General features: G+C 40.8%; 1 long non-coding RNA gene across 1 annotated transcript in view; it reads right to left on the bottom strand.

Moving 5' to 3' along the window:
• Positions 1–478: 478 nt before the first annotated feature.
• Positions 479–21,280, bottom strand: part of LOC131925391 (uncharacterized) — a 35,553-nt gene continuing 14,751 nt past the window's right edge. Inside the window, exon 3 of the long non-coding RNA XR_009383234.1 lies at positions 479–587. This is a non-coding gene — a long non-coding RNA (uncharacterized LOC131925391). The remainder of the gene's footprint in view (positions 588–21,280) is intronic.

The following is a 21,280-nucleotide window of genomic DNA, read 5'->3' as shown; positions in this document are numbered from 1 at the left end:
GGTATCCTTTTCCAAGTTGTTTAGAAAGGTTCCTAAACATGAGCCATTGAGCATACTAAGGTGGCTGACCAATTTTTCCACAAAAGTCACCCGTGTGGGTAATTCCTCCAAAGGTCAAAGACAACCATATTGCCTCCAGAATAGAAGGGGCCATAGAAGAATAAAAAATAATTACAGGTAACTTAGAAGCAGATAGAAAAAGAAGAGTTATATTTGGCATGTTACACCAGCAACGCACATCCATCTTGAGGACTCTTTTCTTTCTGAGTGTCAATCATGGAGCAGTGGGGCCTGGCTCAGGTAGGTCTTGCTGTCATCTCCAAGGAAAGCAGAAAACAAATGCACAAGTGTGAGATTATCAGGAAGGACATAGTCTGGAGATCAAACTAATTTGTATGTAATAAATGAAATGGACATCCCGAAGAAAAGCTGTGCAAGAGAGTGGATTTGGGGAAAGTAACTGTGTTTAAATGGGAACTCTGACAGTTACCAGTATTTGACTTGGATTTCTTATAAGAGTCCACCAACTGCCTCCAAGCCTCCTGAGATGCATGTCAGATGATGTTGTCTCTGCCAACATTGTAGGCCTGCAGTAAAGAATAAATAAAAATGCACTGTAACTGTTTTGAAGCTGCTTATATGCTACATTAAGGATCAGGGCTAGAGGAAGATAATTTACAGGACCAGAAAGAGGAGATGTTGATGTCAGGTCCTAGAACTTAAGAGAAAAACAGGGGGAATTGGAGATGGTAAATGACTGGAGGAAAAAAGCTCAGACTTTTCTGAGAGACTAGTTTATCATGGAGTTACCATGAGGATCTGTGAGAATCTCTACTGAGATCTCTAGAAACTATTATTTACCTTCTAGTTGGGTAAGAATTGCAGTGTCATCACCAAAGAAAGGGGAATGATCTTTCTCTATTTTCCCATCCTTACTCAGCCTGTCTTTATGTTGACAAATCTGCTCTGCTTGTGATTACTGGGAACCCACAGTAGCCTTTGGTTAGGAGCCTATGCATCAATGATGATTGATGCATTTCAACCACCACATCAAGAATGGAGAGATTTTGGGTCAGTAGGTCAGACTCAAGTCCTGGCCTTCTCATTTATTAGATGTCAGCTCTTGGTTTTCTTGACTGCCTATTTTCAAGGTCTTGAAGATGCTCATTAACTATCACCCCAATTCAGGGGTTTTGGATTATTATTAATACCTTACAGCAAGAGTATAGTCTTCCCTTAGGTTTCCATGTGTCTCAGAGATGTACGCCCCTGGACTGCAGAGCAGGGAGATGGAGTTCAACAGGAATAGTATAAAGGTACTTCATATTTCCTAGACTCAGCTGACTGGGCAGAGAATGACTGAGGAATTCACGCTACCTACACGTTCATGTGGCTCTTGCAGAAATAGAACCTCACAACTGGAATTATAATAGGTTGTTTTCTACAGAAGAATAACAGGCTGCCATGAAGACACAAATCTCCGTCTTATGATCTCTGTGCTGCTTATGAGCATTGATATGTGAGTGTGGGAAGGAGACGGGGTATCTGACTGAGAACATGGGTTTGTTTTTTATTATTCATAACTTAAAAATCACGAAATGGAACAAAATCTTCCTTTTATGTTCCTGTGCTGTGGGATGTTCTGTATGTTAAATGTGTTGCTATGATTGGTTAATAAATAAAACACTGATTGGCAGTAGCCAGGCAGGAAGTATAGGCAGGACAAGCAAAAAAGAGAATTCTGGAAAGTGGAAGGCTGAGGCAGAGAGATGCTGCCAGCCACCGCCATGAGAAGATGTTAAGATACCAGTAAACCACGAGCCACATGGCAACTTACAGATTAATAGATATGGGTTGATTTAAGATATAAGAACAATTAGCAAGAAGCCTGCCATGGCCATACAGTTTATAAGTAATATAAGTCTCTTTTTGTTTGCTTGGTTGGGTCTGAGCAGCTGCAGGACTGGTGGGTGAGAGAGATTTGTCCTGACCGTGGGCCAGGCACAGAAAAACTCTAGCTACATTCCTGTTACTGGCTTAAAACTCTGGTTCAGCACTCACTAGTCTGCCAAAATTATCAAAACACAAATCTACCTCTCTCCCTATCCCCAAAACAGGCAATGAATGTAATTTACCACTATGTTCTCAGTACCCAGTACTGGACCTAACACAACCCATTGTCTGTGGAATTCTTAAATCAATGTAAGGGCCAAGTTTGCTTGTAGAGCTTTAAAAACTTATGTACGAGTAGCTTGCTTTCTTCCTTCCTTCCTTCCTTCCTTCCTTCCTTCCTTCCTTCCTTCTTTCCTTCCTTTCATTCTTTCTGTTTTGTTTTTTGAGAAAGGGTTTCTCTGTGTAGTAGCCCTAGCTGTCCTGGAACTCCTTTTGTAGACCAGGCTGGCCTTGAACTCACAGACATCCGCCTGCCTCTGCCTCCCTACTGCTGGGATTAAAGGCATGTGCCACCACGCCCAGCATGAGTAGCCATCATACGGGAGAAGGTGAATACGTTCATGTTCCTAAAACTTCAGCTGGTTCTGCACAAATAGTATTTACAACTCGCTCAGTAATGGAGACAATCTTTTTGCAGCCCCATGGATTAAAACCAGAGCCCCAGGTTTCCTCTCAAATATGATTTATTGTTTTGAAAATGACTTCAGATGAGTTTTTTTATCTGGAAAATTTGAGACCTTGAAACTTTTAATATTTCTTAGAGTGATTCTCCAGTGTATTACTATTGCTACTGTGAGTCACCACTGGGTGTTGATGTGCTCTGAGCAAACAGAAAAATGCCAGGCAACTGGTGTAAGCTCAGGTTCTGCCTTCACTCTTTTCCTGTCCTGTTTTCCCTATAATGGAAACCATTGTCTCTGTTTTTCATCTACATTGTTTTGAGAAACCAGTGGGATGATGATTGGGAAGGTATCTTGGGTAAGGGACCACAGTATGGAAAGATGTTTGCATTCACAAAGTGAATCTAAACATGAGTAGAGATCAAAATAATCCCATGGAAGGAAAAGAGTTCCTCTTGTGTTGTTTGAGCCAGATACATAGTATGTGAGAGGCTGGAACTGTTTGGAAAGGGAGAAAAAAAAGTTGATAGATCTTGCTTGGGCAAGAAGGGGTGTTAAAAACATTTGATTCTGTAATGTCCAACTGCTAAGCTATTCTGTTCAAACAAGGTTTCTAGAAAACCTGAGTGATAAATGCCCTAAGAGTCCATGGTGATAAATGTTCCAAGTGACTCCTATCAGGAGCTGCATAGCCCTCAGCCCTGGGAGACAGCCCCTCACACAGAGCAAGAATGCCTTATTGTCCAGGAAACAGGCATTTATTTCACTGAACTCTAGCATGAAGGTCTATTCTCAGCTTGATGAGATTTTGCTTTATATAGATCAGGAAAAAATATCCCAAGGCTTACATCTTTTTCATTAAATATTAAGCATGCTTTGTCGATTTCTCTATCACATTGCCATATTGTGAGGTCTGCATAGGCCTGCCTCCCTTGTAAGATGGGGAACAGCTATTTTCAGGGTACAGTGCAGGGTCCATTTCAGCATTTTCATGTCTAACATAGTATATGATATGAAGTAAAAATTCCATGAAGCTTTAATGTGTGACTGTCAAAATCTTTGCCTACAATGCTTGGCTTTTAATTACACATGTTTTTATTTCCTAGTCAACAAACTCTCTTGGATATTTTTAGCAACCTATCTTGTTCTCAGATAGCTTTAGGTATGGCTTGATTTTTTTTGTCATTGTTTCTGTTAATCCTGAAGAGGGCTGGAGCGTGCTGTCATCTGGGGTGCAGAGACATGTGCCCTTTGGGTCTTTGTATCTTTCTTTGAAAACTTCTTTATTTACAGGCCCACCCTTCATTCCAGTGGATGGTATGTCCCAGAAAGCTACAAGGTCTGAGGTCTTGCCAACCTACTAACATGACATCAAGTCGTTTTCTTCTGAGTACTCATCTGCATTTCATCCCAAATCTCAACAATACTCCCAGTCACCCCCCACCCCACCAACGGGTAGATTCAGCTTTGATTTAAGTGTATAAGTTTCTGAATATTCCCTCCAAACCTGAGTCACCTTCTATTTCTCATGATGATCTTAGATTTTCTAACTCTATAACACAGTTTCCTATGTATTTCAGTCAGTGTCATGAGTTCACAGAACAGCTTTATAATCCAGATTCTAGGCAATTCCCTGTATCTAAAGGATGAAGACTGTTCGTCTTATCATGGCACACTTATCCTGCACAATCTGACCCTACTTACCCTTCTGGTCTTCTTTTGCTTAGACCTCATGGAGTGGAGTCAACACAGTGGATAATTTTTCACTCCATGTGTCATGTTCGGGTTTTAATGTCTGAAGTGTGTTGTTTCTTCACTTGAAAATTCTTTGCTGTCAACTCACGCACTCAACAATCTCTTATCAGTGTTTTAAAAGATCACAGATCTTTTGGTAGACTTCTTTGGTATTTCTAATGTGAGATTCTCTGTATGTCTCTCCATTTCTGTCCTCTGTTTTTGTCTCTCTTCTACCCTTTTCCCCCATCACTTAGTTCATTTCATCTTTCATATATACCATCTATTAACAAAGTATTGAAACCGTGCTTTAAATGTGCATTTCCCCTGATAGACGTTTACCTTTCTGGATCCAGAAAATAAGTCTTTTATATCTTTATTGCACAGGATCCAGGACCCAGCCCAGCTCCTCACTTTAACTAAATAATATATTGTCTGAATTGATGGTTCTTAACTGACTCAGGATCATCCTGAGTTGTGATCTTGGGATTTCAGGCTGGGTAGGGTGGCATATTCCTGTAATTCTAGTACTCTGGAGGATAAAGCAGGAATATCATGAGTTGAAGACCATCTATGGCTACACAATGAGATTTTATATATATATATATATATATATATATATATATATATATATATATATATATCTCAAAGGGAAAGCATCTGCTATTGTAGATGACAAGACATGTATCAACTATGATTGCTGATTAAACTGCTCTTGGTCAACACCTCTAATAATTTTACTAGAACCTGAGAGGAATTGAAGCAGTCAACATAAGGAATCTATTTTCCCCCATCTGCTCTGTCCTAATGCCACTCTGTCTTTCCATCCTAAGATGGGACTTTTACAGGTTATGTCGTGTATGAACAACTACAACGTGGATTCCAGTTTAAGAAACTCTTGTGATTTTTAAAATAAGAAATAATGAGTTACAGTGTAGAGAGCTGCATGCAGCCGCGCCTCCTAGATGGTCCTGGCTTCTGCCTTCCACTCTCCTGATGGTGAGTGCTCTCTGAAAAACAACTCTGAAAAACAACTCCTTATTTGGCTAAGGCTGGGATCTGGCTTGCTTCCATGCGTACCTGGACCTATCCGTGGTACCCACGTGGCAGACTGGGGTAGGCTACTCAGAGGCTATTTAAGTTGTGGGTTGGCTCTCCCCAGGGTCAGAAGATTGTTTCAAGGTTCCTGAATAAACTGCTTGGAGAAGAGCCTGGTGTTGCGTCTTTCTTGCTGGTCCAGGCAGACGCGACATTACAGGAGAACTTTTAACTTGTGGACTGAATTCTTCTTTATTGTCACCATTAGATGGAGAGTCACAAGGAAACTAAAGAGTAAATTAAAAATCCTTGGCCTGAGACTTTGTTGACCCCCCCATGGGAGGCCTTAATCTCTCTGAGGAGTGGATGGGAGGTGGAGTGGGGGGAAGGAGGGGAGTGAATAGAAGAAGGGGAGGGAGGGAGAACTGTGGTTGGTATGTAAAATGAAAAAAAAACTTTTAAATAAAAAAAAAATCCTTGGCCTGTTGTTTCCTGATGTTTTTCTGTAGGTAGATTTTTATATGTAGATGGAATTTTCTTTGGGCTGCCAACCAGCTCCCAAATAAAGTCATGAAGACTTATTATTAATTATGAATGCCTGGCCTTAGCTTAGGCTTCCTCCACTAGTTCTTTTAACTTAATTTAACCTGTTGTTATTTATCTATGTTTTGCCTCAGGGCTTTTTGGTTTTCTTTCATTCTGTATGTCCTACTTTCCTGCTTCTTCCATGTCTGACTGGCTGGCTCCTGGTGTCTCCCTGATGTCTCTTTTTGTTTCTTCCCCCAAGCTAAAATTCTTCCTCCTACTTACTCTCCCTGCCCAGAAGTCCCACCTATACTTCTCTCTCACTATTGGCCATTCAGCTGTTTATTAGACCAATCAGGTACCTTAGGCAGGCAAGGCAAAATAGCAACATATCTTTACATAGTTAAACAAATGCAACACATCTTTGCATATTTAAACAAATATTCCACAATATTTATCTTTCTTTTTCTGTTTAACCACAAAAATAAAACCATTGTCTCATTCAATAACTTTATGTAAAGCTTTTAAACTTTCATTCATCTCATATGGCTGTTCCTCTTTCTTGCTTCATACTTATGGGTCAAGAGTCTAAGAGTGAAGAATATGAGATGTATATCCTCATGTTTCTGCCTAGCATTGATAGTAAGAAGCACAGGAGAGATATTGGTGAAATTATTAAGGCCACTCCATGTAGTTAAAAGGAGATTTATTTAATGGCGTAACTTACAAATTAAGGGATAGGTAGGTCGCGGGGTCTGGGGAAGGTGTATCGCAGTCCAGCGGTGTTCTCTGGAGCTCTGCTTGGCCCACCTCCACCGTCCAGGGTCCTGGACCAGAGAGAGCGCTGGCCTATCCAGATCTCGGGTCTCCAGGTGCCTCCCTTGGCCCAGCCTTGTAGGCGTGACAGTTGCCGAAGTCTCAATGGGGGTTGGAACTTCCAGATCAAAGCTGGAATGGCTACCCACTACAGAGAATTCTGTAAATTGTCACAAAGTTTCATGACCATATTTCTTTATAAAGCATCCTTGACTTCTTTGTTCATTAGGATGTTCACCACAGGGTTCATGATGAGTGGTGATGACAGTGTGGGTCAGAGACCACCTGATCCTTATTCTTGATGTTCTCTGGCTAGGATCTGAAGTAGGCAATGGAAGAACAGCTATAATAGACAGTGACAGCAATGAAGTGTGAGGCACAGAAGGTAAACTGTAGGAACAATGGAGATTATGAGAATATAAAGGATGCAAACCAGACCCATAGACACAATGAACACTAGCACATTGGTGACCAATGTCAATGTCTCATTGACAGTAATTTTGACCAATGAGGTCTTCATCAAAGTTTGAGAACTTTGTAGAAGTGACATCTTGGAGGCACAGAAAGGTAGCCTGAACATAGGTGCCACTTACAAATGGCCACAATTGCCACAGTTAGGCCAGTGTTTCAGGCCTCTCATACTAGCTGGAGGCATATCCTATTTTTCATAACCACTGTCATCTTAGGGAGTTGCAGGTGGCCTCATAGTGGTCTTATCTCACTTCTGTGATCAGGAAGCAGTAAGTGCCACCTTAATAACAAAAAAGAATTTCTGTGTGGTGCAAACTACCAATGATGTGAAATATCTCATACCATATTGGAGAGCAATGAGCAATGCCCATAAGAAACACATGGTACTTAGGAAGGAGTACAGGGGTGTGTAAGGATGGCCATCTAATCAAATGATGGCTACAATAATAACACTGCCTGCTAGATTTATGATGCAGAATTTAATGAATGAAAGTAAAAGGGGAAGCTGGTGCTCAGTGTGCTGGAAAACCCTTGGAAAATAACTCCAGTGATGAGTGTTGCTCTGACTCTTCATTGAGTGGTTATCAAATAAACAATGTAAATGAATAATAGTAATATGGTTTCAGTTTAGTCTGAAACTGTTGAATTTGGTTATCAGTTATGTATCTGGGGGCATATTTTGTAGTTAATCCCTTAGTTTTTTAACTTTAGGGCCAACAATTGTAACAACCTCTGTGTCTCAGACTCATCTAGTCTGCTTCATCTGACTGTACAGCTGCTAAATATATCTGCTGCCCTGCTACTCTTCCTCATACTCAGAGATCAATACAAATGTTCAGTTCTCTATAACAGTCATGCTATCCTCGTGTTCTCTGGCTTATTTGGATTATTTTATAACCCCCATTACTTTTGCTTTTCCTTACACAAAAACTCAAATACATCTCATATTTTACTAGTTCAGAGTTACATACAAATTAGATGCTTGGAAACCATTTGTTTAGGGATGGACTGGAGAGACCTTGACTTTTAGGACTACGAATCATCATTCTTTTACATCCTTTAGACAGTAGAGCTAGAGAAAGGTCTGTCTTGTTTTTCTAAAAGTAAAAGGCAAAGCTTAACCACCCACCAATCGCTTTCCTCTGCTGTCAGAATGATGGAAGTCTGCTGACAGTTCCCAGCACTGATTCACATATGTTGTAAACCACTCTACATTTTTACCTTCCCTAAACTGGAGGACAAATTTACAGCCAATAGGACTTTAAGGATAGGCATCCACCTACTCTGCAGAGGTAAACAATTGTATCAGGAAAGCAGCAGCAAATTCAAGTGTCCCTCACCCAAGGAAAGGCAGACTCTGAATATAAAAAAGCAGAGTTACTGTGAGGATACATCATTTTGCTGAAGGATGAGGATCAGTCCAATTTATGTAATATTTCACATTTTTTGTCTCTTTAAACAGTAAGCTCCTGTAGGGTATTTAAATTATATTCTGATTTGCTTATGCATATTCAGAAAGTGACTTTTTACATAAAGTAAATCATATCAGTGATGAAAGCATGGAGACTTTCTTCAGAGTTTATAAAAATCCATTTAACAGAAGTTGATGACCAGCTGTTAATCATTTGTACTAAGAATGCTAAAAGAGACTAAAGCTGCAGTAGAGAATATTTCCCAATAGAGAAAATAATCTGATATTAAAATATATGGCATTTATCTCTGTGAGTCTCTGAACAAAAAACAGATAGTTCCATCCAAGAGGACTTCTTCACAGAGGCAAGAAATTCTTACTAGAGACTAATAATGGGGCATCTGATCTGGCTGAAGTCTGTCTTGAGGAAGAAGAATGGTTATAAAAATTTGATGAGCATCCCTACCCCTGAAACCACATAATTCTTCAAAGGAAACCATGGAAAGGAATATATCCTTATGAAAAATATCAGTCCAGGTTAACAAGCCCCTTTACCTAAAGAGTTCAGGATGTTCCTGGAAGAGGCCAAATGGAAGAGATTGAAATGGTGGGTTCTGTGGGTCCCAGTGTGCAGGGGCAGGAAAGAACAAGCGACTAAAAGGGATATGACAGGACTGAGACCCAGGAGGCAGAGGAGAAACATTCTTGCAGGAATGTAGTTGGGATGATAAACTGTGTACACCTGTCAGCCCTCTATGTGGAAAGGTATTGAAAGCCAGAGGATATGTCCTTCAATGATTGGCCTGAGGAACATCTGGGGGCTACTCCATAAAGACATCCTGAGAGTGCCTTTAGAGCTGAGTGGAGACAGCAGCAGGTACCCGAAGATCTCACTATGTGTGGGGCTTATTTGCCCAACCTCAAGGTTAGTGTTTAGGAAGTCTTGGAAAAATTTTGCTTTAAGCAGAAAGCCGTATAGAAAGTTGGTTTAGACAGCTCAAACTTGGAGCCATATTATCTTAGATCTTAGAAAGTTTAGGCTCTGCTACTTTCAGTCACAGACTACATGCAGTATAAAAATCTGCAATTTATTTTGAAATAAAAGTGGTCAGATACAAGCTGCCTAGGTTGCTCTGGATTCAATTCCCAATAGCACACACACATACGTGCACACACATATTCATGTCAAGACATCCCTGGTTGTACAGACATTCCATGCTCCATATGTTTGTCCATGGCATTGAGGGTTAGAAATGAACAGTCTTTAGACTCTTGGTGGCTAGGAGACAGTGGCAAGTTTTTCACCACTCTCCTTCCTACACAGGTTTTTCTTTCCTTCTCTATCTGACACACTTCTACTACCCAGCTGCAAGTTTGATACCTTTTGAAGATTTTCTATGGGTGTAGACAAAGTTATAAACAGTCTTATTAAATAAGAAACACAGAGCCAAATACAGAGTTAAAAGCCCAAGAGATCAGAGCACTAGCGAAGAGCCAAGACTACCTTTAGCTTACCACTTGCTGCCATTGCTTCCCCTGAGAGAGAGCTTCTCCCTGTGTGACTTGTCTTTTTATTGCTTTCCTGTTCTGCCTTCTCATTGGCTCTAAGCCCAGCCGCATGACTTGCTTGTCACTGCCTGTCTATACAAACCTCCTGGTCTCTATAGTTGGTACTGAGATTAAAGGTTCGTGTCACCAAGCTTGACTGTGTTCTTAAACACACAGAGACTCTGCCTGCCATGTGATTGGATTAAGGGCATGGGCTACCACTGCCTGACTGCTGTCCCCGGCTCACTATGACCTCTGATCTCCAGGCAAACTTTATTTATTAACATACAAATAAAATCACATTTTAGTACAATTAAAATATCACTGCATATGGGTTCCTTAATGATCAACTATTGTAATACTCAGAGTGGATCTGTTTTCATTCATTTTTCAGGTACTTATTGTATGCCAGGCCTTGACAAGTCTCTGGAACTGCATTAACAGACTTTTAAGGACTTTATAGTTTAGTTGTAGGTGAGAGACGACAATAAACTAAAGTGAATATCGTCTTGAGTGAGACAAGAAGGAGATGGGGCTTGATTAGAGGGAGGTTGAATATGGAAAATCTGCCTTGTGTGCGTAAACTGAGGCTGTATGAGGAAAGTTTGACAGCATTTAGACTTTTATTACTTATAGGGACCTCTGAAGTACCTTTCACTTATCCTCCCAGTTCACAGACTTAGCAATTGGTCTCTTAAGGAAATGACTTTTGTAAAACACTACTACCCACCTTACCCTCTCCCACATCTATGTTGCTTTCCTTGCTGGAAAAAGACATCCCTGACACCGACGGACCTGGCAGCAGTGTGATTTGATAGGTTTGAGGCAGGAGAGAAGAGGGAGAGAAAGCAGCTTAGCTTCCAATATAACAGAGATAATTGGGATTTATCTACAGGTTGGGGATAGTCGCAGTGAAGGAATTGATGTGAGTGAGGAAAATCAATAGGGCTTGTGCCTGAATCAATGTCTAGTAGGTCGCGGGAGAGGAAAGCCAATCATTTAATAAACTGTTTCATCAAGTTCATTCATTCACATTGAAATGATTTCCATATTAATTGCCTATCATTAGATATGATCAGTAGTTCTGGAATCTCAACAGGCAGAGGATCAGGATGGAGGTTGTCCTGGGATAATTAGGAGGTTTTTGAAAATGAAGATCAAGGGCGACGCTACAGAAATGTGGTGCCTGGTGAAAGGAGAGATGTTTTGTTTCAGGAGCAGCTAATATTTGATGGACATGTTTACGGATTTCTGTCCCATTTAATCCTCCAGAGAACCTGGTGGAGTCGGTAGTGTTAATTCAAATTGCAGGTGAAAGCTGTATGAGGAGCCCAGGCTGTTACCAAGAGTAAACATGTTGGGATTTGGGGTGAGAAAGGAACAAATATATACCGGATGGCTCTACAAACAAAGCTCGCCAAGAAAGGGAATGAACCTGCTGTGAACAACTCTACTTCTGCATGTCACTGTATTTTGGAACTAGGTTCTGACAGTTCTTGGAAGTCATTCATGACATTCCATCTATTTTAGGATTTCAAGACTAGACCTCCTCATTATGCCTTGCACTGGTCACTGGGTCAGTAGGAGGCTTTCAGGGCTCAAAGTAGGACACAAAACAGATTCACTTGAGGTTCTTTCAGGATCTTCTGCATCTTCTCCTACCATATTCCTGTCACTTTGAGTGGGAGTATCCAAGACCGCCCTCATGTTCATATAGGTATGTGCATCTGTGTGTGCATCTGTGCACATGTATGCTTATGATTGTGGAAGCCAGGAGTTGACACATTGGTTGTCTTTCTTAGTAACTCTTGTTGTTTAGGGTAGGGTCTGTCACTGAATCCTAAGCTCATTGATTATACTAGACTGCCAAGCCAATGAGCTCTAGGGATCCAGCCGTCTGTGCCTCCCAGGACTGAGATTACAGCACCTGGCTTTTAGGTGGTGAGTGTGTTATCTACTGAGCCTAGCTCTCAAGTTTTCTGTTTTTTATGTTTTAAATTGAAAATAACTTTTTTTTCCATACAATATAGTCTGAAAACAATTTATTTTCCTCCAACTCCTTCAAGATCCTCCCTACTTCCCTACCCACCCAAATCTACACCCTTTCTTTATCTGTCTCTTTAGAAAAAAAACAGGCCTTAAAAAATAAAATAAGATAAAGACAAGCAAATGAGAATAGGACCAAACACGCAAACAGATTTTTTAAAAAAGTGTCAAAGAAAAAGCACAAGAAACACATATAGATGCAGAGACACACACATTTGCACATGCAGAAAACCCACAAAAACAATATCCGAAACCCTATTAATTAAGCAAAAATTCTGTAAGGAAAAATGCAGACAAAACATTGTGAGACAAAAAGCCTTCAAAAATATCATTGAGTTTGTATTGGCCATCGATTCCTGGGCATCGAGGCAGCCCTTAAGTATTGTTTGTATTCCCAGTGAGGATCTGTTGGAAAAAAGAAGAAGTTTTTCCTTTTCAAGGGGCTATCTATTGGATACAGCTTCTGAGTTAGGGATAGGGGTGTGGGACCAACTTTCTCTTTCAGCCCTGGGACCCCATCTACCTCAGAGCTGTGCAGGCTGTGGGCATGCTGCCACAGCCTCTGTGAGTTCCTGTGTGCATCAGTCCTGCTGTATCAAGAAGGCCTTGTTTCCTTGGTGTCTTCCATCCCCACTGGCTCTTATCATCTTTCTGCCTTTTCTCCTTCAGAGTTCCATGAGCTCTGAGGTGAGGGATTTGATGAATGCATCCTATATAGGATTGAGTGTTCCAAGGTGTCTTACTCTCTGAACACTAACTGTGGATCTCTGTACTTGTTCCCATCTACTGCAGGAGGAAGCTTCTCTGTTGATGGCTGAGCAAGACACTGATCTCTGAGTATAGCAGAATGTCATCAGGAGTAATTTAAAAGCTACATTCCTTTAGCAGAACAGTAGCATTTGCTTTCTCCCTAGGTTCATGGCCTATCTAGTCTCAGATTCTTTGCCACCCAAGCAGTGCTAGATACAGGCTCCATCTCATGGAGTGGGCCTTAATTCTAGTCAGACAGTGGTTGGTTACTCCTACAACTTTTCTGCCCCTGTTGCACCAGAATGTTGTGCAGGCAGGTTACCATCATAAATGGAAGGATTTGTAGATGGGTTGGCGTTTACCTTTCTCCTCTGGTAGAATGCAGAGTACCTTGTAGTAACATGGACACTAGCTAGTGGGGGTGAATGCTCTAAGTAGGTACCAGTTTGACTTCTCTATGTTCAGTGAGTTATGAAGGTGTTGTCTTCAGCAATAGGGACTTATCATCAGTTTGTGAAGAGCAACCAATAGACTGGGAAATAGTCTAAATTGTTTGCAGTTTTCTATGGGGCTCCTTGGCCAACAACTCTTTAGATGTTGCCTATTTCAATTTTTTTAATTCTTAAAAATTACATGTATGTATGTATATATATGTGTGTGTGTATGTATGTATATATCTATATATTTTTGTGTGTATGTGTGTGTGTGTGTGTGTGTGTGTGTATGTATGTATGTGATAGGTGTGCATATGTGCCACAGTTTGAATGTGGAAGTCAGAGGAAAACTTAGGAGAGTTTGTTCTTTCCTTCCATCATGGTGGTTCCAGGGATTGAACTCAGGAAGTCAGGCTTGGTAGCAAGTGCTTTTACTCACTGAGCTATCTTGCTGGCCCAGTTTAAAATGTATTTCATGAATCTTTGGATCAATTTCAAAATATTTCATGAACCTTTGACTTAATTACAGTTGGATACTAATAATTGCACTATTTATATCTAATCACATAAAACTTAAGTCTGAAAAAAGAACTATGAATTTAATAAATGGTGTACATTCAAAGGAGCATTACATTAAAAATAGCTACAGAGGATTTTATATGGGTTTCTTCAGGCTGCATGTGAGAACTGATGCACACAGGAATTCTGGAATTCCTCATACTGACTCTGCAAGGCAATAGAATGAATGCTATGTGATATATTTGATAAACCAGTAAATTAGTATGGTATAAGAAAGGGTAATCTGGAGGAGAAATCCAGAAAGGTGGCAGAGTGATTTCTTAACATGGATTAGTTGTGTTCAGTAATTCTTGGAAGACCTTAGGAAAATAGTTACCTTTTACTGGAACATAGATTAGGGATTAAAGGAGACTCCTATTTGTAATGTCAAGATCTTTTGTGAGAGAGAACTCAATCACTTTGTTGTTAAAACTGAAGATCTTCATTAAGAACATACAAGGTGATTAATGTTGACCTCAAAGTGACTCAGAACAATGTGGTCAGGACATCATTGTGAGGAGGTGCTAATAGCTACCACTGTTTCCTATGTGCCAGGAAATGCTATTCCATTGAGTTAATGAACCCAGTCAGTAACTCTGAGAGGTAGAGGTGGATGTATTAGCAACTCCACTATAAGGACAGAAACCAGAGATCAGGGAGATTAAGTGACTTTTCCTATGATTCATGTGTATAAGGGTGAACTAATGTTTGAGGTACTTATTACTCTGGACCTACAGTCTGTACTCTGCATACAATACTGCCTTGCTCAGGTAGCTCTTATTAAACATCATTGGTTTATAGGAAGAAGTCATGGTGGACAGGAACTGTGGGAAAGAGTGTATGTGTTCAGGTTTGGCAGTCTAGCAGAAGCTGAAGCCTGCCATTGCTCTGTGTTTTAGTATGTATCAGCTTAGTTTCCTTTCAACCTATGGAAAGTCTTCATCTACCTTCCTCAAACCTCCTTTGTGATTTGAATGAGTTGAGAAAAAATGCACTAAAATATTTGAGAAATTAAAGTGAACTGTAATGCAGTGTCTAAACATTTAGACGTGTTTCTAGGCATCCTTGATATCATTTAAGGTATGCAGAAATCTATACTTGGGAGAGTTTTCTTTTCTAGACAAATGGAGTGGCACAGTTGAATTATTGTAAAGGAGAAAGTTGGTTAAAATAATCACCAAGAGCTTATAATGCAACCACAGGCTGCGGGGCTGAATTGTTCGTGTTTAAATGCAGACTGTGCCACAAACTAGTCATATTGCCTTGGGAGATTTACTTAATCACTTCAGGTCTCAATATTTTTTCACCTCCAAAGTAAGAATTATAAAACATCTACTTTTTAAGGTTTATAGTGAGGATCGAATGAATAAAGTACTTAAATATGCTTAATATCTAGAATATCTTCAATAGTGAATCAAAAATAATGGTGTTTCATGAATGATAACAAATATTAAAACAATAAAAATGAAAGAGAGAGAAGGGGAATTTTTGCTGATACCAGTTATATTTTGATGCCTTCAGTTGTCTATCATTTTTGTTTTCTATAAATAACCATGAAGTTTCTACTATGTCCCAGGTACTGTTGTATGTGCAACAGATGCAAAGAGAACACTCAGAATGAAGCCTAGTTATTTCCCAGTATATACAGATACCTCCTGTCTTACTTAGGGTTTCTATCGCTGTGAAGAGACACAATGACCACTGCAACTCTTACAAAGGAAACATTGAGTGGCTCGCTTACAGTTCAGAGGTTTAGTCTATTGTCATCATGGTGGGACATGGTAGCATGCAGGTAGACATGGTGCTGGAGAAGAAGCTGAGAGTCCTACCTCTTGTAGGCAACAGGAAATGGTCTCTGACACTGGGAGTAGTTTGAGAATAGGAGACCTCAAAGCCCTTCCCCACAGTGACACAATTCCTCCAATGAGACCACACCATTCCAACAAAGCCACATCTTCTAGTAATGCCACTCCTTACAAGCTTATGAGGCCCAATTACACTCAAATTACCACACCTCCTTTCTTAGATCAGTTTCTCTATAAGTAGATCCAGAAACAAGGACCCAAATGCAAGTGCTTGTTTCAGAGAATAGAATCAGGGAAAGGAGTGGGAGAGCAGTATGTGACAGGAAGGGCTCTGCGAGAATGAGAATGTGGTCTCAGCTGGGGTTTAACTGGACGCTAGTCCAATAGAGGATTATATCCTAGAATTATATCCCACAGTTGATACTTTATTGAGGCAAAGAAAGAGAAGCTTCTTTGATGAGGAGTGAGAGCTACACTTACTTGTGGGTAAAAGGATAAATATTTAATATGTAGTTAGGAATTGCTGGTCTAATAAAGTGACATTTGTAGGATCTCCTCTAAGACCTATGACCTCACCAGCCCTGGGTAGTTGCTTAGGCTTCCAGTACCAGATTTGATTTCCCCATGTTGAGTAAGCATTAAGTCCATTAGAGAGTTGTTGGTTACCACCACAACATGAGTGTCACTATTATACCTTTAGGAATACCTTGCCATACTGACTATTACTATGGTTCCTAGGTGTCATATTGGATGATTCCCTCTTTTGGCAACTTGCATAGCATCTTCTGGTATTATAAAAGCTAGTTTTCATGGAGGAGGCTTTCAGATCGGGTTCCATCCAAATCCTGTGTCCAAAATATGTGATGTCTTCCATAATAGTACAGCTTTTGAAGTGTTATCCATAAACAATGAAGACTGTCATTTTAGTGCTTTGATTTTCATGCTGAGGCCAGGTTCTAACTCATCAATGTAGTTATATCATTTCCACTCAGTACTCCAGGCTCCATTACCAACTGCATTATGCCTTTTTGCCCATGATGAGTGAATATGAAAATGGGTTTCAGATGGCCACATTGTAGTCATACCCCATGGCTATGAGCAGGAAGCAGCTATTGACACCAGAAGTGAGATGGAAGAGCTGAATGACATAACCTGGGATAGAGATTGCTACTTGTTGGTAGTGAAGACTGCAAAACATTCAGGGGATAATGGATACAGTGTAACAATTCTCCAAAGTGGAAAGTACAATCACAAATCAGCATGTATATGTGTGAAGTTGATGGTGGAGTTTGAAAACTGTTAACTGTCAGACAATAGCATTGCTGGAAAGAGTCAGTGGGTATAAGACCAGAAAGACCATAAAAAAGATGAATCTGTGATTCCACCAATAACCTTCAAAGGTAAACTCTGCCATAGCTCTGAAATTGGGACTTGGCAATGAGAAAAAATGAAGTAGACATATTGGAGGGAACAGGCTGGTCCAAGATTATCAGCAGGGACTTGGAAATGATACAGCATTGGTTGGCAGACTCTGGCCAAGAACTCTAAGGGCTCTTAAGGTCCACAGAGTATTGGAATTGGAGAGAAACATGGTAGAGACATGAGGAAAGGGTAAGATGGAAAAGGGGTACTGGAAGCCACATGTAGCTTGGCTAAGAATATACATAGATCAGAAAAGGCACAGACGGCATATGGCCATAGATCTCTACCCAAACTTATCAGTTGAGTGGGCAATGACTGGTCATGTATTATGATCAATCCATGTGAGTCTATTAAATGGGTAACAGAATTCATTAAGATATAAATTGAGGAAATACAGAACGGAGTAGACACCATCCTCTGATCTGACTGGGAGCTAATCCACCTCACAGGCGGGGAGCAGGGAGAAGGGCATGTGACCCTTCTCCAATTCCTTATAAGAGGTCACATAAAATGGTAGGAAGCACCGCCTTCTTTGGGCCATATAGCCCAAGGTCATGGGTGAAACAAATACCACTACAGTCATGTGACATGGTCACACCATGAAGAAGCATACCTAGAGAGAATTGGTTCAGGATAGGAACAGAAGATATATGAGGTACCCTTCTGAAAGTGAAGAAGCCAGCTCCATCTCTTTCCCAAAGGAATTTCCATTTGGTAAATTTAGGCACAAAACACTGCCTCTTACTGGTCAAATCAAAATATCTAAGGCCTGGAATATGGCAATGAAGACAGATGTTGCATTTTCATATGGAGGTGAATGCATTGTAAACCCAGAACATTCCATGGTTCAGAGCCAACTTGATCACTTTCACTTCCTTTCTTGGTTTCCAGAAATCACATGTTTTAATATCTCAGTCTCTTGCCTCTGAGGACTGTATTTCAACTTCTACTTTCTCATCCCTAATTAAGGATGATAAAGGCTGTGGCATTTTGAAATATTAGTAACTATAAGATAACAGCAACAAAATCAACAAAATATTTAAGTTTATAGAAATCCCTGGCTTTAACCCCGGCATAAGTGGAGAGGCACCCGATTTTCTTTGCTCGTTTCATTTGTCTCCATTTGCCTACCTATAAAACAGAAGAGTAGTATCTATTTCTAGTGTTGCTATGGAGATTATATGAATTACTGTATATGAATTGCCAACCTTACATCTTGGTACATAACAGGAAAACAATACATTAAATTTCTGCTTCCACCCTTCTCATCCTCCCCATTCCCACTCCCTACAACTCTGGGATCCATTTCTATGTGTTCAGATCACCTACACCCCACACCCCATACTTTCTTTCTTTTATGAGGTCATGGATAATTGTTACCACTTTCTCCAATCTATCAGTTGGAATGTCTCACCTTCCACATCCATTCTAGATTCTGAAGTGTGTCCTGATAGGAGTAGGGTGGTCCTGGATCAAATCAACCCCAGTTACCCTATTTCCCACTAGACACTGGAATGTTCCTCACCTCTTTAGGTCTCAGTTTCCTCACTTGCTTTTTTCCTAATTTTCTTTTTTAAATATAAAGTAGATTCCTCTCTCATATAATACATCCTGACAACAATTTCCTTCCTTCTATTCCTACCAGCTCCTTCCAACCCCCTTGTCTCTCAGATCCACCCATCTCTGTTTCCCCTTCAGAAAAGAGCAGCAGGCCTCTGTGAGACAACAGCCAAACAGGACACAACAAGATACAAGAAGACAAGGCAAAAGCCCTCATATTGAGGCTGGACAAGGAAACCCAATAGGAGGAAAAGGGTTCCAAGAGCAGGTAAAAGAATCAGAGATACACCTACTCCCTCTGTTATGAGTCCCACAAAACACCAAGCTAACAGTCATAACGTACACAGAGAACCTTGTGCAGACCCATGCAGGACCTGTGCTTTCTCCTTTAGTCTCTCTGAGCCCATGTGAGATCTGCTTAGTTGATTTGGTGGGCCATGTTCTCCTGGTGTCCTCCATCCCCTCTGACTCCTATAATCTTTCATCCCCCTCTTTCACAGGGTGGAAACCCCAATCTCTGAGGGGAGGGACCCAATGGATACCTCCAATTTAGACTCACTTTCCACATAATGTCTGGCTGGAGGGGTCTCTGTAACCACCTATCTGCTGCTGGAGAATGTGTCTCTGATAATGACTGGACAAAGCACCAGTTCATGAATATAGCAGAATATCATTAGCAATCATTTCATTGATGTTTTTTGGCAGTCATGTTTGGTTCTACCTGAGGTCTCTGGGCTAACTAGTCTCCTGTTCCTGGCCATCCAGGCAGTGTAGAGCATGGGCTTCCTCTCATGGGATGGGCCTTAAGTTCACCCAAACATTGGTTGGTGATTCCCACTGTGCCACAGTTGCCCTAGCACATCTTCAAGGCAGGACTGATTATAGGTCAGGGGTTTTGTGACTGGGTTGTGTCCAAGTTTCTCTTTCAGTAGCCTAGAGAGTGTCTTATCCTGCCAAAGTGAATAGAATGTAGGGGTGAAAGCTCCATGAAGGCACCAGCTCTACCTCTCTATGTTCAATGAGGTGTGTGGATGTTGTTCTCGGCAATGGGGCCCCACTGTTAAGTTTTGGAGAGTGATCTTCTGTCTTAGCATCAGCCTAGGTTGTTTAGGGATCTCCACTGTGGGACCCCTTCAACCAACAACTCAACTGAATGCAACACAGTCCCACTACTGGAAGCCTTGCCTGGCTACAAAGGATGGCCAGTTCTGATTCCATATCCTTGGGTCACCCTCATAGATTCTACAAAGTTTCCACTGCATTAGATTTCCACATACCCCCAATGTTCCCCAATTCTACCTGTCTCTCCCCACACTCTCCCCCTCTATTCTTCCCTACATGCACCTCTCACTGTGCAACCCCCCACTTATGACCTGTACTCCTGCAGCATTAACACATGAGCTAGCTAATCATAAACCTGTGCCCTTATGGCCTGTAGTTGAGATCCGTGGCAGGAAAGGAAGAAATAATGCATACTTGGAAATACTCTTTCCAAGATAAGTAGGGACAATTGGGTTCATATGACTAAAGTCAGATTTCCACTACTTGCCTACAGGTACCAAGTACTAGCAGTATGATAGAAAACAGAGGAAACAGAACAGGCTGTCCCTAGTTCCCTGGTCTAGCTCAGCTTGATACCATGAAGATAATAGTTTGGGCTAAATTGACCAATTAAACCTTTTGAAATCTTTGTCTGATATTCTCTAAGACTAGTGACTTTTCTGGGTGATTTTTCTCCTCATTTATGCTTTTTGATTTCTAACTTTTGTGGTATAACTGAGCACTCATTTTCTTTTCTACTTCTCAATATTCCCAGGAAAAACCAGTATCCCATGAGATAAGAGCCATAAGGCCACATTAAGTCACAGAAAACAAATCCTTGCTTAATCATGTTATAGAACAAGACTTGTACTTTACTGGCCAGAGCTGGGCTCTTTCCTGATTCAGAAGACAAAGGCTGGAACCATTGTTTCTAGTGCTCCCATTATGCTGCAGCAGGCACACTGCACAAAGTATATGTCACAGGAAAGGGCTACTCCTCATTAGTCAGCTCTAGAAAAAATAAATACACAGGAAGCATCACTAGGCACACATATGCCTTCCTACAGCACCACTTCTTCATTCTCTAAGATTTATTTTAATTTTATGTGTATGAGTGTTTTGCCCACACATATGTTATGTGTTCTGTATTCATGTCCAGTACTTGCAGAGGCCAGAAGAGACCATTGGGTCCCCTGGAGCTGGAGTTATGGATAGTTGTGGGTTGCCCTTTCCTGATAATCTTTGAGAGTAAGTTCTCTTGAGCCACATACAGCCCTTTCTTCTTTTCTTTTTCTTTCTTTCTTTCTTTCTTTCTTTCTTTCTTTCTTTCTTTCTTTCTTTCTTTCTTTCTTCCTTCCTTCCTTCCTTCCTTCCTTCCTTCCTTCCTTCCTTTCTTTCTTTTTTGTTTTGTTTTTCAAGACAGAGTTTCTCTATGTAGCAGCTCTGGCTGTCCTGGAACTTACTTTGTAGACCATGTTGGCCTTCAACTTACAGAGACCAGCCTGCCTCTGCCTCCTGAGTACTGGAATTAAAGGCATGCGCCACAGT

This window comes from Peromyscus eremicus, chromosome 15, assembly GCF_949786415.1.
Source record: "Peromyscus eremicus chromosome 15, PerEre_H2_v1, whole genome shotgun sequence".
NCBI classification, from domain to species: Eukaryota; Metazoa; Chordata; class Mammalia; order Rodentia; family Cricetidae; genus Peromyscus; species Peromyscus eremicus.
Note: the sequence above shows the minus strand (reverse complement) of the source record. Positions and strands in the feature narration are given on the sequence as shown.